This window comes from Mus musculus, chromosome 8 (assembly GCF_000001635.26).
Source record: "Mus musculus strain C57BL/6J chromosome 8, GRCm38.p6 C57BL/6J".
NCBI lineage: Eukaryota > Metazoa > Chordata > Mammalia > Rodentia > Muridae > Mus > Mus musculus.
This window is the reverse complement of record NC_000074.6, coordinates 123,029,082-123,042,476: the sequence shown is the minus strand read 5'-3', so window position 1 is coordinate 123,042,476 and position 13,395 is coordinate 123,029,082. Positions and strand designations below refer to the sequence as shown.

The 13,395-nt window shown below is 47.5% G+C and overlaps 1 protein-coding gene across 3 annotated transcripts in view; it reads left to right on the top strand.

Annotated features, from left to right (window-relative positions):
* The first annotated feature begins 192 nt into the window (after positions 1-192).
* Ankrd11 (ankyrin repeat domain 11) overlaps positions 193-13,395 on the top strand; it is a 158,964-nt gene continuing 145,761 nt past the window's right edge. For 2 of the 3 annotated variants that reach the window (NR_037865.1, NM_001081379.2), the window contains exon 1: positions 193-528. The gene's annotated coding sequence lies outside the window, so the exon portion shown is untranslated. The remainder of the gene's footprint in view (positions 529-13,395) is intronic. The other variant, XM_030243850.1, reaches the window with a different exon arrangement.

Genomic DNA, 13,395 nt, shown 5'->3' with positions numbered 1-13,395 from the left:
CATTCCCGGACGTCTCCCTAGCGCCGCCCCGTGCCTGTTACGGAAGCCGTCGGGCCGTCTGAGCCCTTTCACCCCGGCATCGCATTTCCTCTCCGACGTGACGTAAGCGGCCCCTGCCGCTCTGCGGGGCGGGCCAATGGCGGTGGCGGATACGGCGAGCCAATGGGCGGGAGGCTCTCATGCGGCCGGCGCCCGCCGCAGCCACCGCTGGGTCCTGGAGCCAGAGGCCGCCCGCGACAGAGCGCGATGGACCGAGGGCCCCAGCCGGGGAGGCGCCGCGGCGGAGTCCGCGGCCAGACGCCCCCGCAGTAGCGTCCGCGCGAGCGCCGCGGCCCCGCGTGAGCTCCTGCACGCCGAGGGCGGGCTTGCATCCCGCCGGCCCCGCACTCGCCGCAGCCTCCAGCCCGCGCGCCGACGCCGCCTTCCCGCCCGGGCCGCGCGGCCCGGGAAACGCGGCCGCGGGCTGCATGGGCAGCGCCCGCGCCCCGCCGCCGTTCCGCCGCGGAGCCGCGTCGCCCTCGGAGCCGGGTGAGAGGCGCCGGGGACCTGGGGGGTGGTGGTCGGGGAGGGCGTCGGGCGTTCCTGCGGCCTTGCGGCCTGCAGGCCTCCTCCGCTGCCCGCCGCCGCGGGTGCCCCGGGGCGGGCCGTGCGCCGCGAGAGGCCGGTCGGTGGGCCGCGGGGGTCCTGCGAGCGACCATGAGGGGCCGAGGGCGGGCTCCGAGGCCGGCCTCGGGGCGTCCCGGGGGTCGGGCGGCCGAGAGAGGCTAAGGAAGGGCTCCGGGGTGGGCTGTGGCGGCCGTGAGGACCGAGGGCGGGCCTTGAGCGAGGGTCGATGGTGCGTTAGTGGGTCCCGGGACGCTGTGAGGACGACGGCGGGCTCCCGGGAGTCCCTGGGGTCCTCAGTGGCGCGGGGCGCCGACCTCTGACCCTCGGGAGGGGCTCCGTCGCCGGGCTGGTGGTAGTTGTTATTCCCAGCGTCCCTATTATTATCGTGTTTTGAAATGGGAGCAGGCGGCCCTCGGGCTGCGAGCCGAGCCGGAGGGGGCGGGCGAGCCGGGGACCTGGAGCTGCGGGGTGCGGAGGCGCGCAGGCCCGAGTGGGGGCAGGAATGCGGGGCGGCGGGGGGCGTCTGGGGGAGGGGAAGGCGGGACTCGGGGGGGAGAGTGGGAGGAAAGCGGTGTAGGCGACGGCTGCAGGAGCAGCCTTTGGCCTCAAGGAACAATGTGAGACGTTGCCTGAAATGTTAATTTCCGTTCCTCATTTCATCATCCCCTGGCAAGGCGGTAGCTGCGAGAGTGTGTGTGCGTGTGTGTGTGTGTGTGTGTGCGTGTGTGTGTGTGCGCGCGCGCGCCCGTGTGTGTGTGTACGTGTGTGCAGGGTTGGCCCTGCCACATGGATCTAGCCCCTTCACAGACGGATGTGCGGTTCAGTTCCTATGTATGTGGCTTGGTGTGGAGTCTCATTTTTTTTCTCAAGGCCTTGTCTTTACCTGGTGCTCCTGTAGGTTTTTCTGTTTTTGTTATGTTTCTGGAAAGCTCGTCTGGGGTTTGGAAGACTGGTGAAGGTTAAGCTGGTTCACAGGAAGGCTGTATGCTCCGAAATCTAGTTACATGTGTATAGTTCTCATGTTTCACAGTGGTTTCTGCAGTCGTGAGAAGTTTTACACCCACTTGAGAAAACTGGGCAGTTTTACAAATTTTCCGGTAGAAAAATTTGGTTTTTGTACCTATTTGGTGAGTTTTCTGTGGTCCTTTGAACACTTTCCATTCAACACGTTCTTCCATTCAACTACTGAATAGAAGTGCACATTTGTACGTAAAATTTTACTTAGGCTGTTGGGTTGCCTATGAGGGATAAGGAGACTTAACTCAGCAAAGACTGTAGGTGATAATGGGTTGTGGAGAAAGCTATGGAAACAGTTACTGTGTTTTGCTGTGTGCAGTCCTAGTCAGTGGTATAATTTGGGTAGTTCCATGGTAGAGTCTCGGAGAATGGTACTTGTTGCCCTGAGACCTTTATTTCTTTTTGGAGCACTAGCTGCTCTGAAGACTAGAGTTCTGTCTGTGTCTTTTGAAATGATTGCACAAATACTCCAATGTCACTTTGCAGCTATACCTAAAACAAAAATGCCTTGCTTAACTTTGATTGTGACCCTTGGATTGGATCTCCATATAGCTGGTGTTTCCTCCCCCACACTCCATTCAGCTGTTGTTCTCCTTTCTGTAGTTTCACGCTTAAGAGCAGGATCTCCCGTGATAGGCTGGCCATCCTGAATGGAATGGGATGGGAGGGAACAAAGGCCAAGTTGCTATGACATTTTTCTCTTCTTTGTGCTTGCCTCGTGCATTCCTTGAAAAGCAACCCAAAAGATACCGCTAAATTTGACCTTAGCTTGATTCTTTTAGGAGTGTTTCTTTTTCTTGTCTTCCCTTTGTCCTCCTGTGGTAAACAATACACAGCAAAATTTGCCAGAAGTTCCCTTAAAGTGTCACCTAGTTTAGAATTCCTCTCTGACCAGTCTAACTTTCTACCAGCCTTTGAACCTGCATGTTTCTGTGAGATGCTTTTCTCTAGGTTAGCCATGTCAGTCCTGCTGCTCTGTCAGTCTTTCATCTCACTAAACCAGATGGGCTGCTGATGACTAGTGCCTGTCATATTAGCTATAATGCAGTGTTGGGTCAGTGACAAGAAGAACTTTCTACAAGTAGAGTTGAACTATGCTGCATGTATGTAAGAACATTTTTTTCTAGAAGCTTTGTGTGTGTGTGTGTGTGCCTTGGATACCTAAGTTCATCACATATAAGAGGAGGGTTGTTTTGCATATTGGCAGTGAGCCCACCATCAATTAAATGCCATAATTAGAAAGCATCAGTAAACGCTGGTTCAGAGAATAATCTGCATTTGTTGCCAAAATAAGTGTTTTGATCTGTCCATTACCCCATGTAAGTCCCTTCATCCCTCACATGGCAAGTGTAATGGGTGAGCTCCTCGTAATAGCGAGACACTTGCTAGTTAATAGGTGACAGTGATGATGCGTGGCGTGTCCACCCGCACACTGGGCCGCTTAGTACTGCTGCTTAGGCGGTGCTCGGAGACGGAGCATGGCACTGGTGATAACTTTAAACAAAAATCGAATGAACTCACATCACTAGGAGTTATTGTCTTGAAATGTTTTCAGTTTGTGTTCTCATTTGAATTTCAAATGGAATTTCTGTCCAATTCAGCTTTTTCAGTTTTGTCTTAAAGCTATATGAAAGAGAGTGTCAGTCCTCAGCTCCGGAACTCAGGCAGTTGGATAATTGGCATGGAAAATCTTTTAGGCTTAGAAAATGATCCACTTTAATGACTACTTCATTAATTCCTATAGATATTTTTATTAAGTGGCTTGTTTGTTTGGTAGATATTTGTGGTACCTCTTACGCTAGACTGAAATTCAGCTTTGTATTTAAATACAAAGCTGTTTTTGCTATTCTGTATTTTTAAATTATTATTTATCCTGTTCATTTTTTTCTTGTAGTTCATTTTTAAACACACCCAAACCATCTTTTTTTGACAGTCTCAAGTGGCCCATGCTGGCCTTGAACTTCTATTTAGCAGACTATAACCTTGAAATTCTAGTCTTCCTCTCATCATCACCAATGCTAGGATGTTGCAGGTATGCACTACCACCCAGGTTTCCTGAACACCAGCGCCCTCAAACAATAAAAAATATGATAGAACTACAAATACTGTTTTTATGATAAGCATCAAATTTACTATTGTGAGCTGGTGAATTCTTACAATACTAGTGCTTGAGGGGTTGGGTCAGGAGAAGGAGTTCAAGGTCATGGTTGTCTACATAGCAGTTATAGGCTGTTGTGAACTCAAGATTCTGTCTCAGAAAACCAAAACTAGGGCTTGTGAAATGGCTCATCCTGTAGTCATTTGCTCTCTCGTGCTGCCAAGCCTGATGACCTGACTTTGATCCCTAAGTCCTACACGGTAACAAGAACTGATTCCCTCAAGTTGTCCTTTGACTTTTGCATGCTTTGAATGGCACAGAGCCACAAGATAGATATGTAAATGTTCAAGGGAAAAAAAGCCCACAACCAACAAACCCAAGCCTTTAACAACCACCTCACAAACAAACAAACAAACAAACCCAGCAACAGCAAAAAAACAGACAACCTGATTCTGTGACAAACTTCTGTTGAGATGATTCTTTTTTAAAAAAAAAATAGTATTTATTTATTTATTTATTTATTTAATGTATAGGAGTACATCATAGTTGTCTTCAGACACACACCAGAAGAGGGCATCAGATCCCATTACAGATGGTTTTGTGGTTGCTGGGAATTGAACTCAGGACCTCTGGAAGAGCAGTCAGTGCTCTTAACCGCCATCTCTCCAGCCCGAGATTCTTTTTTTTTTTTTTAAAGATTTATTTTATGTACGTGAGTACACTGTTACTGTCTTCAGACACACCAGAAAAGGGCGTCAGATCCCTTTACAGATGGTTGTGAGCCACCATGTGGTTGCTGGGATTTGAACTCAGGTCCTCTAGAAGAGCAGTGAGTGCTTTTTTTTTTCCTTCGAGGCAGGGTTTCTCTGTTTTAGCCCTGGCTGTCCTGGAACTCACTCTGTAGACCAGGCTGGCCTGGAACTCAGAAATCCGCCTGCCTCTGCCTCCCAAGTGCTGGGATTAAAGGCGTGTGCCACCACCACCCAGTGCAGTGAGTGCTCTTAACTGATGAGCCATTACATCACCCCAGCCCCTCTGTTGAGATTCTTGTCAGTAGGGACCGTGCCTTTTGATTTCTAGATTGGCTATCTGGCTGTACACTTGGGGCTTCGCCGCTGTGCTGACGGAAGCGCCGCACACTTGGGCCTCACTCTGCCATCTCCTGCACGGTTTAGTTCAGCTCCTCTTAGGGGGCTTCTTTCCTCCTCCTTTCCCTGCTCGTTTTCTTTTCGTTTTTAAAATAAAAATGACTTATTTATTATTTTATGTGCACTGGTGTTTTGCCTGCATGCATTATACTGTGTGGGGGTGTCAGATCCTTGGAACCAGAACTAGATAGTTGTGAGCTGCCTCTGGGTGCTGGGAGTTGAACCCTGATCTTCTAGAAGAAGTGGCCTGTGTTCTTTACTGCTGAGCCATCTTTCTAACCCTCTTTTCTCTTTCTCCTCCCCTCTCCTCCCCTCCCCTCCCCTGACAAGATCTTAAGTATATCACACTAGTCTTTAAAGTGTAGCAGAGAATGACCTTGGGTTTTTGATCTTTCCCTTGTAGGGTACTACTAGGGTGACTGTTACAGTGCCACACCTTGTTTACTCAGGGGCTGTTTGCAAGCTGTGGAAGCAGCTTCTTGATTGAGATCCCTAGCCCCGCCCTGTTAGCCCTCCTGCTAAAGACAGGGTTCCTCTCTCCTCCCACAGGGTTTCTCTGTGTAGCTACGGCTGTCCTGGAACTTGTCCACGCTGGACTCAAAACTGGGATTAAAGACATGTGCTGCCACTGCTCAGCTGGGCAGGCTCTTTATTACACAGCCCAGGCTGGGCTTGAACTGACTACATAACTGGGGACTATCTTTTTATTTTGAAAATTAAATTTGTGTAGTAGCCAAGGATTCTTTTTTTTTTTCTTTCCCCTGAGACAGGGTTTCTCTGTGTAGCCCTGGCTGTCCTGGAACTCACTTTGTAGACCAGGCTGGCCTCGAACTCAGAAATCCGCCCGCCTCTGCCTCCCAAGTGCTGGGATTAAAGGCGAGCGCTACCACCACTCGGCGTAGCCAAGGATTCTTGAATCCCCTGGATCCTTCTGTCTTATTTACACAAGTGGAGAGATACTAGGTCTAGTTGTTACTGAAATTTCTTAATCGGCCCTCCTAAGCAAAGTATCTCCCCCCAACTTTGTTACAGCCACATAGAACTTAACACAAATAAACTTTTATCAGCTATGTAATACTTAGCTTGACTGTTGTTCCTATCTTTTCCCTAATGAAGCTAGGGAATGAATGACCTTACTGGTAACATTGACCCAGCACATTGCCCCGAGTATTACAGGACAGTAACAGAATTGGTTCGAGAAGTCGTTGTGGAATTGTTTGCAGCAGTAGTTTTCAGCCCGTGACCACAGCATGAGGGGCTGTATTACAGGCAGGATTAACAAGGCTGAGAACCACGGGTTTAAATTGTATACATGGGAACATACGAATAATTTTGATCTGGGAAATTGACTGACTAGAAATTGTACTATATGCTCTTAGGCTGCTTCCCCATTTGTTTTCATACACACTTGGCTTTGTAGTGTGTTAAGCTGAGGATTAGGGCGTGACTCAGATATGGAAGCGGGAGGCTACTTTATTTTCTGAGGGAAATATACCAAAGTGCAGTTGCATGTTTTTGTTTTTCCTCATAGCCTTCAGTTTTCTTTCTTTTTGAAACTAGGTCTCATATGGCTCAGGGTGGCCTCTGGCTCCTGATCCTTTAGTTCTGGAATGTTGGGATTACAGGTATATTCTGCCATGTACAGCCTTAAGTCAGTTTGTATGTGTTTGTGTAGTGTAGCTCCATATATGTATATATAAAATTAAACTATTTCTATCATCTGTATGTACATTTTTGTCTGCATGTATGTAAGTGCACTTTCTGACATTCCTGGGGCCATGGAAGTCAGAAGAAGGTGTGTCATGTTATATATTTGGACAGTTAGAAGTCACCACATGGATGCTGGGAACTAAACTTGGGTCCTCTGTAAGAGCAGCAAGTGCTCTTAACTGCAAAGCCATCATTCCACCCCTGGGCATACAGTCCTATGTTTTCTAAATTTTAATTTTTGTCTGGGATGTAGCTCTGAGGTCTCTTACCTGTTTGCCATGTTCTGGCATCAAATCCTGACTCCTCCACGCACTGTGGTGAGAGAATGTTTAATATTTTACCTACCTACCTACCTACCTTCCTTCCATCCATCCTTCCATCCTTCCATCCTTCCATCCTTCCATCCATCCGAGACAGGGTTTCTCTATGTAGCCCTCCCTGGCTGTCCTGGAATTTGGTCTGGAGACCAAGCTGGCTTGCAACGCAAAGGATTCACCTGCCTCTGCATCCCCAGTGCTGGGATTAAAAGGTGTGCGCCGCCACCACCCAACGGCAAAGAGTTTTGGTTTTGTTTTTGTTTTTTTTTAATTTTTTATTATTTAAGATCTTGTATCTGTATAATTAGGCTGTTCTCAAACTTGTGATTATCTTGCCGCAGCTTTCTGAATGCTTGCATTACAGATGTGTACTAAGACAGGGTAGAAGTTTGAGAAGAAAATGATGTCTGGGAGTTCTTGTCTTTGGTAAGTAGGCTGGGGTTGTTTGGTTTAATCATTTGGGCTATGTATGAGGAGGGAACAGTTGGCTGTGGTTTGAACCAGTTAGATAGAGTTCTAACCTCTGCACTCCACATTTCCTCCCCAAAAGCTGATGCTTGTTAGGAAAGGGTGAAATTGAAATTTAATTTGTAAATGTTTAATAACTGTGATAGCAGATTTTCATCTAAAATACACCAAACACCTGCGTTTTCCCCTCCTGAAACAGGAAGAGAAATACTGAGGAAGTTTATTGCTTAGTCTTAGCAAGTTATTAACATTGGGGACTGGAGAGATGGCCCAATAGTTCAGAGACTTGGCTGTTCTCACAGAGGACTCGCATGGTGGCTTACAGGTATTGTTAACTGCAGTGTCAGGAGATTGCCTCCAAGGGCACCAGACACACAAGTGGTATACATACACAAAAAGTAAAAATTGATTTAATAAAAGTTACGCTGGGTGCACACCTTTAATAACAGTGCTTAGGAGGCAGAGCCAGGGGAATCTCTAAGTTAGAAGCCGGCCTAGTCAACAGGGTGAGTTCCAGGACAACCACAGATATCCAGAGAAACACTGCCTTAAAAAAAAAAGAGAGAGAGAGAGAGAGACAGGGAGACAGAGAGAGAAAGGAAAAAAAGAAAAGAAACAAAAAGGAAAAGGTTGTAGTTTTCCATTGCCTTTCTTTCTGAGTCCCCGTAGTGCTCTGCAAGTGCTCTGCCACTGAGTTGCCCCCCAGCCCTCGTCACCATGTTTCTAAATGTGGTTTGTACATCCTGTAGAACAGGAAATAAGACCTAAAAAACCGCCAAAGCAACAGTTTTGAAAGAATTAACTTAAAAAAAATTATTACTGGAAGTGAAAATACTCGCTGCTCTCGTGGAGGACCCGAGTTTGATTCCAGCCCTACACAGTAGCTCACAGCTGTAATGCCAGTTCAGGGCCCTCCACAGATGTGTGTCTAGGTACCAGGCACCTACTTGGTACACAGAGACTTACATGCAGGTAGAAAACAGCATATATATAGATTTATTTTTGTGTTTTCTCTGAATGTACATTTACACACCAGACCCTATGGCACTACTGTTACAGACAGTTGTGAGCCACCATGTGGGTACTGGTAGTTGAATAGTTGTTGCTATTAATGCATAGGAAGTCACTAAGATGGATGGCTAAAGGCTATGCAGAGCAGGGGGGGGGGAAACCTTTCTGGTTACACAGAAGAAACTTGGACTTTTAGGAGACTGAAAAATATATTGATAACTTGTATTGTTACTACTCCACAACCTCAAGATTGATTTAGATTTTAAGTTTTTAGATTTTTGTGAAGGATTGTATGTTTTCTTCCCCTTACTCCCTTTTTTGGTATATAGTGTGGGAAGTGGCTTAAGACAGGGTCTGACTGGCTTGAAACTTGTTTTGTAGACCAGGCTGGCCTTGAACCCACAGATCTGCTTGTTTCTGTCTTATGCCCTTTAGAGCTTAATGTGCCAGTGATAAGCTTTTTGTTTGTTTGCTTGTGGTTCTGGGCCCCTGATTGTTAACTGTGTGTGTGTTGTGAACAGTGAGCTGTCTTCATGTGTGCTGAGATTGAGCTTAGTCCTTGGGGAGAAAAGTGTGTGTTCCTAAAGGTGTGCAGTCATCTCTCTAGCCTCTGGGTTCAAAAGTTTTGGGACATTAAAATTAAAACAAAACAAAACACAGATTGGGTAACTTTTGTGCCAGGACTTGGGTTTTGCAGTTCTGTCTCCTGAGTATGGGGTTACAGTCCTGTACCACTAGACTTCACTCAGTCCCTCCCCTCCCCTCCCCTCCCCTCCCTTCCCCTCCCCTCCCCTCCCTTCCCCTCCCCTCCCTTCCCCTCCCCTCCCCTCCCCTCCCCTCCCCTCCCGTCGTGTGGTGTATGTATATCGCAGTACATGTGTGAACTTCAGAGGAACCTGTGGGTCCTGGGGATTGATACTTAAGGCATGATGGCAAGCACCTTTATCCATTTGAGTCATCTCATTAGCCCTTGGTGTGAGACTTAGGTAATTGGTCTGTACCTTCCCTTACAGCTTAATTAGTTTAGACAGAAGTAACATTAATGAGATTACATGCAGAGAGCCTTTATATACAAAGAAGTTACTCCTGCTTCTGGTAAACTTGCATTATCCTTCCCCTTCTCAGCAGTGGGGTTTGTGGTCACTAGGCAAGGGTTCTGTTTACTTCCTAGCTATATCTTCAGCTGGGGTACCTACTTCCTCTCTTTGTTTTTTTGAGCCCTGACTGTCCTGAAACTGTGTAGACCAGGTTGGCCTCAAACTCATATTGCATGTCTTGCTCTTCAGACTGCTGGGACTAAAGGCATGTGCCATCACACATTTTTTTTTTTTTTTTTTTTTTTTTTTTTTGAGAATGGGGTGGGATGAATTGTGTGTTGGACTCAGAGCATGCTGGGTAAGCAGTTACTCCTGGTGTGCCCCGGCCCCCTCCTCTATTTTTGCCTTTTTCTGTTTATTTGTATTTTGAAGCATTGTCTCTGTCTATATCAGACTGGCTTCAAACTGCGATTGAAGATGGCCCTGACCTCTTCCATCCTCCTGCCTATCCCCACTTCTGTGGCTCTAGTTTTATAGGTATTCACCACCTTGCCTAGTTTATGCAGTACTGGGAATTGAACTCAGGGCCCATGCATGCTAGGAAAACACTTGACCAGCTGATGAATTAAAGCTACATCCCAGCCTCACTTACACAACTCTTTTTTTTTTTTTTTTTTTTTTGAGTCTCTTCTACAAGCCCTGACTGCCCTGGATCTCACTATGCAGACTAGGCTACCCTCAAACTTGCAGAGATTCACCTTCCTTAAGGAAGAAAAGGTTTACTTTATCCTATGGTTCCAGAAAGTTAGTCTATAATGGCAGCTAAGGCATGGCATAATGGCAGGAGCAGGGAGCAGAGAGATTATCCACACACAATAAGAAGGTGGGGGGTGGGGGAGAAAACGGGGCCAGTGAGATTATAGATTCTGAAAGCCAGTCTTTAGTGACATACTTCCTCCAGCAAGGTTAGACCTACACGTTCCAGACCCTCCCCAAACAGCATGACCAACTGAGGACTGAGTGTTCAAACTCAGGAGCACATTTCAACCACCACAAGGTCTATTGTTTCACTACGTTGATAGTGAAAACATCTCTTTAGACTATATATTCATTTTTGCCAGATGGTTTAGAGTCCTCCATCCTAAGAGCCAGCTATAGCATGTCTGCAGCACTCATCTCTGTCCTGTCACTTTACTACTCTGTGCGTTTGTGAGAGGTGCGTGGATGGGGAGGTCAGAGTTGGGAGTCAGTTCTCCTCCAAATGTAGGTTCTAGGGAATCTACTAAGGTCAAAGGTCATTAGGGTTGTGTGGCAAACCCTTTTTGTGTGAGCTATTCACTGTTTGTTGATTTTGGGCCCAACTGTATACTCCATGTTACTCCTGTACAACTGACGAGTAACCTTGATTTCTTATTCAACCTAAGCTAAAGGATCAGGTGCCGTTTGTTTTGTGCCTACTGTAGGCCACACGGGACTCTGCATAAGGACTTGGGTAGCTCTGGTGTCCTGTGGTTTACATTTTCGAGGGAGATGTGGGCAGCTTACTTCAGAGAGGACACAGTGTTCAGGAAAGTGACAGGTTCAGATCAGAGAAGCCTCGAAGTGGTCAGACAGGGCCTGCATGTATTTCAGCAGAAATGTTCATATTAGGAGCTCTTCTGTCCCAGACAGTTGGTAGGGAGTTAAGAGACTTTTGGTATTTGCTCTCATAGTTTTATTTAATAAGTCAGTACAAAATGTAAGCCAAGACAGGTGAGAGGGAGTTAGGCTTTCAGTAGTTGCAGGAGCCTGAGACCCTATAAAGGAAGAGTAGAGACCCTGTGTGTGTTCAGAACTGGATGATGAATTCACCTCAGGTTTAGTTTTATTTTCTGCCTTCTGTATTTTCTTTCTATTTGTGTCAGTACATAGGTAACTAATACTTACTGAAAGAGATTGGTCTTTGAAGGTCATCTGCCTTTACAGAAGCTTCTATATGTCTGAGAAAATGGTAATACTGGGTAGGACATAATATTTTATCTAACAAACATTTAATACATTTACTCAAGACAGGATTTAATAGTGAGTGTTTTTGAGTTACCTCGGGCTAGTAGGATGCAGCTCTTCCCCTGAGAACTTTTATCTGCTGTCCTTTGTGGCACAGGGCTAAGTGAGAACTACCTGTGGAGTCTGGTGTGGCGGGCAGCTCTCACAGTGGCTGTTTTTGTCAGGACCCCAATGAGCCCTTAGCGTGACTGCAGTGATGGGTAAAGGTGAGCAGAGGCACAGGGAAGGAGATGATGGGCAGCATTGACACTGGATAGTACTGAGCCCTGTGTTCGATTTTGCTTTCTCATCTCCCTCTCCACCAAAAGGACTTCATGGCTCTCTGGTATGGCTACATTGCTTAGGGGATTGCATCTTGCTAAGTAAGAGTGCTTTTCAGAGACACTTCTCACTATGTAGCTGTAGCTGGTCTGGAACTCAGTATGTAGACCAGGCTGTCCTCAAACTCATGTGTATCCACCTTTCTCTGCCTGGAATCAAAGGCATGTGCTGTTGCCACTTGCAACCAAGTAAGGGCCCCCCCCCCCCCCCCCCCCGACAGGGTTTCTCTGTGCCGTCCTGGCTGTCCTGGAACTCACTCTGTAGAAGACCAGGCTGACCTGGAACTCAGAAATCCGCCTGCCTCTGCCTCCCGAGTGCTGGGATTAAAGGCCTGCGCCACCAACTGCCTGGCTAAGTAAGGGCTTTGAAACAAGCTGTGGTTCACTGGGCTGTAGACACCTCAGTGACTGCTGGGCCCAGGGTGACTCAGCTCCTAGGTGGGCAGGAGGAGAGACAGCAGCATACATTGTATGCTATCTTTATGATCTTTCTTGTACACACACACACACACACACACACACACACACACACACACACCAATATTATTATATATATTTGAGACAGAGTCTCCACTTTGGAGACCAGGCTTGCTTGCTTCTTTGTGGAGTGCTGGGATTAAAGGCGTGAGCTATTATGCTGGGCCAGCAGTATATATTTTATTTTAAAAATAAAACATTATTTTACCTTATGAGTCTGAGGCTTTTCCTGCATGTATGGATGTGTGTCCCTGGTGTCCAAGGAGGTGAGAAAAGGGTATTGGATCCCTTGATACTGGAGTTAGGGCTGGTGGCGAGCCTCTTGTGGGTGCTGAAAACTGAACTCGGAGTTCTCTGCAAGAGTAGCAAGTATTAACTGCTGAGTCAGTTTAAACATTTAAAAATGTACAGGGTTTTTCTTTTTCCCTGTAAAAGTCCAAGTAAGCTTTCCGAGTGTAAGAGGGCAGTGCACTAAATATGGCAGCTTGGCATGACTGCAGAGGTGCCAGATGCCCCCGAAGGCTGTGCACACACTCACTCACCCCGAAGGCTGTGCACGCTCACTCACTCACCCCGAAGGCTGTGCACACACTCACTCACCCTACTCACCCTGAAGGCTGTGCACACACTCACTCACCCCGAAGGCTGTGCACACACTCACCCCGAAGGCTGTGCACGCTCACTCACTCACCCCGAAGGCTGTGCACACACTCACTCACCCTACTCACCCTGAAGGCTGTGCACACACTCACTCACCCCGAAGGCTGAGCACGCACTCACTCATCCCGAAGGCTGTGCACACACTCACTCACCCTGAAGGCTGTGCACACACTCACTCACCCCGAAGGCTGAGCACGCACTCACTCATCCCGAAGGCTGTGCACACACTCACTCACCCCGAAGGCTGTGCACGCTCACTCACTCACCCCGAAGGCTGTGCATGCACACTCAGGTCTTTACTGATTTTTATGGAAAGCTTTTTCAGAACTGTCTCCTTTTCAACAGTGTCACAGCTTACTTTGTTGTTTATTTCCCTACCACAGTTGCTAATCTAGCACTGCTGTCTTACTGGACTGGGATGGATTTAGGGGACCAGAATCCTGAGTCCTGACTCTTTAGGGGACCAGGGGATTGTTGCTG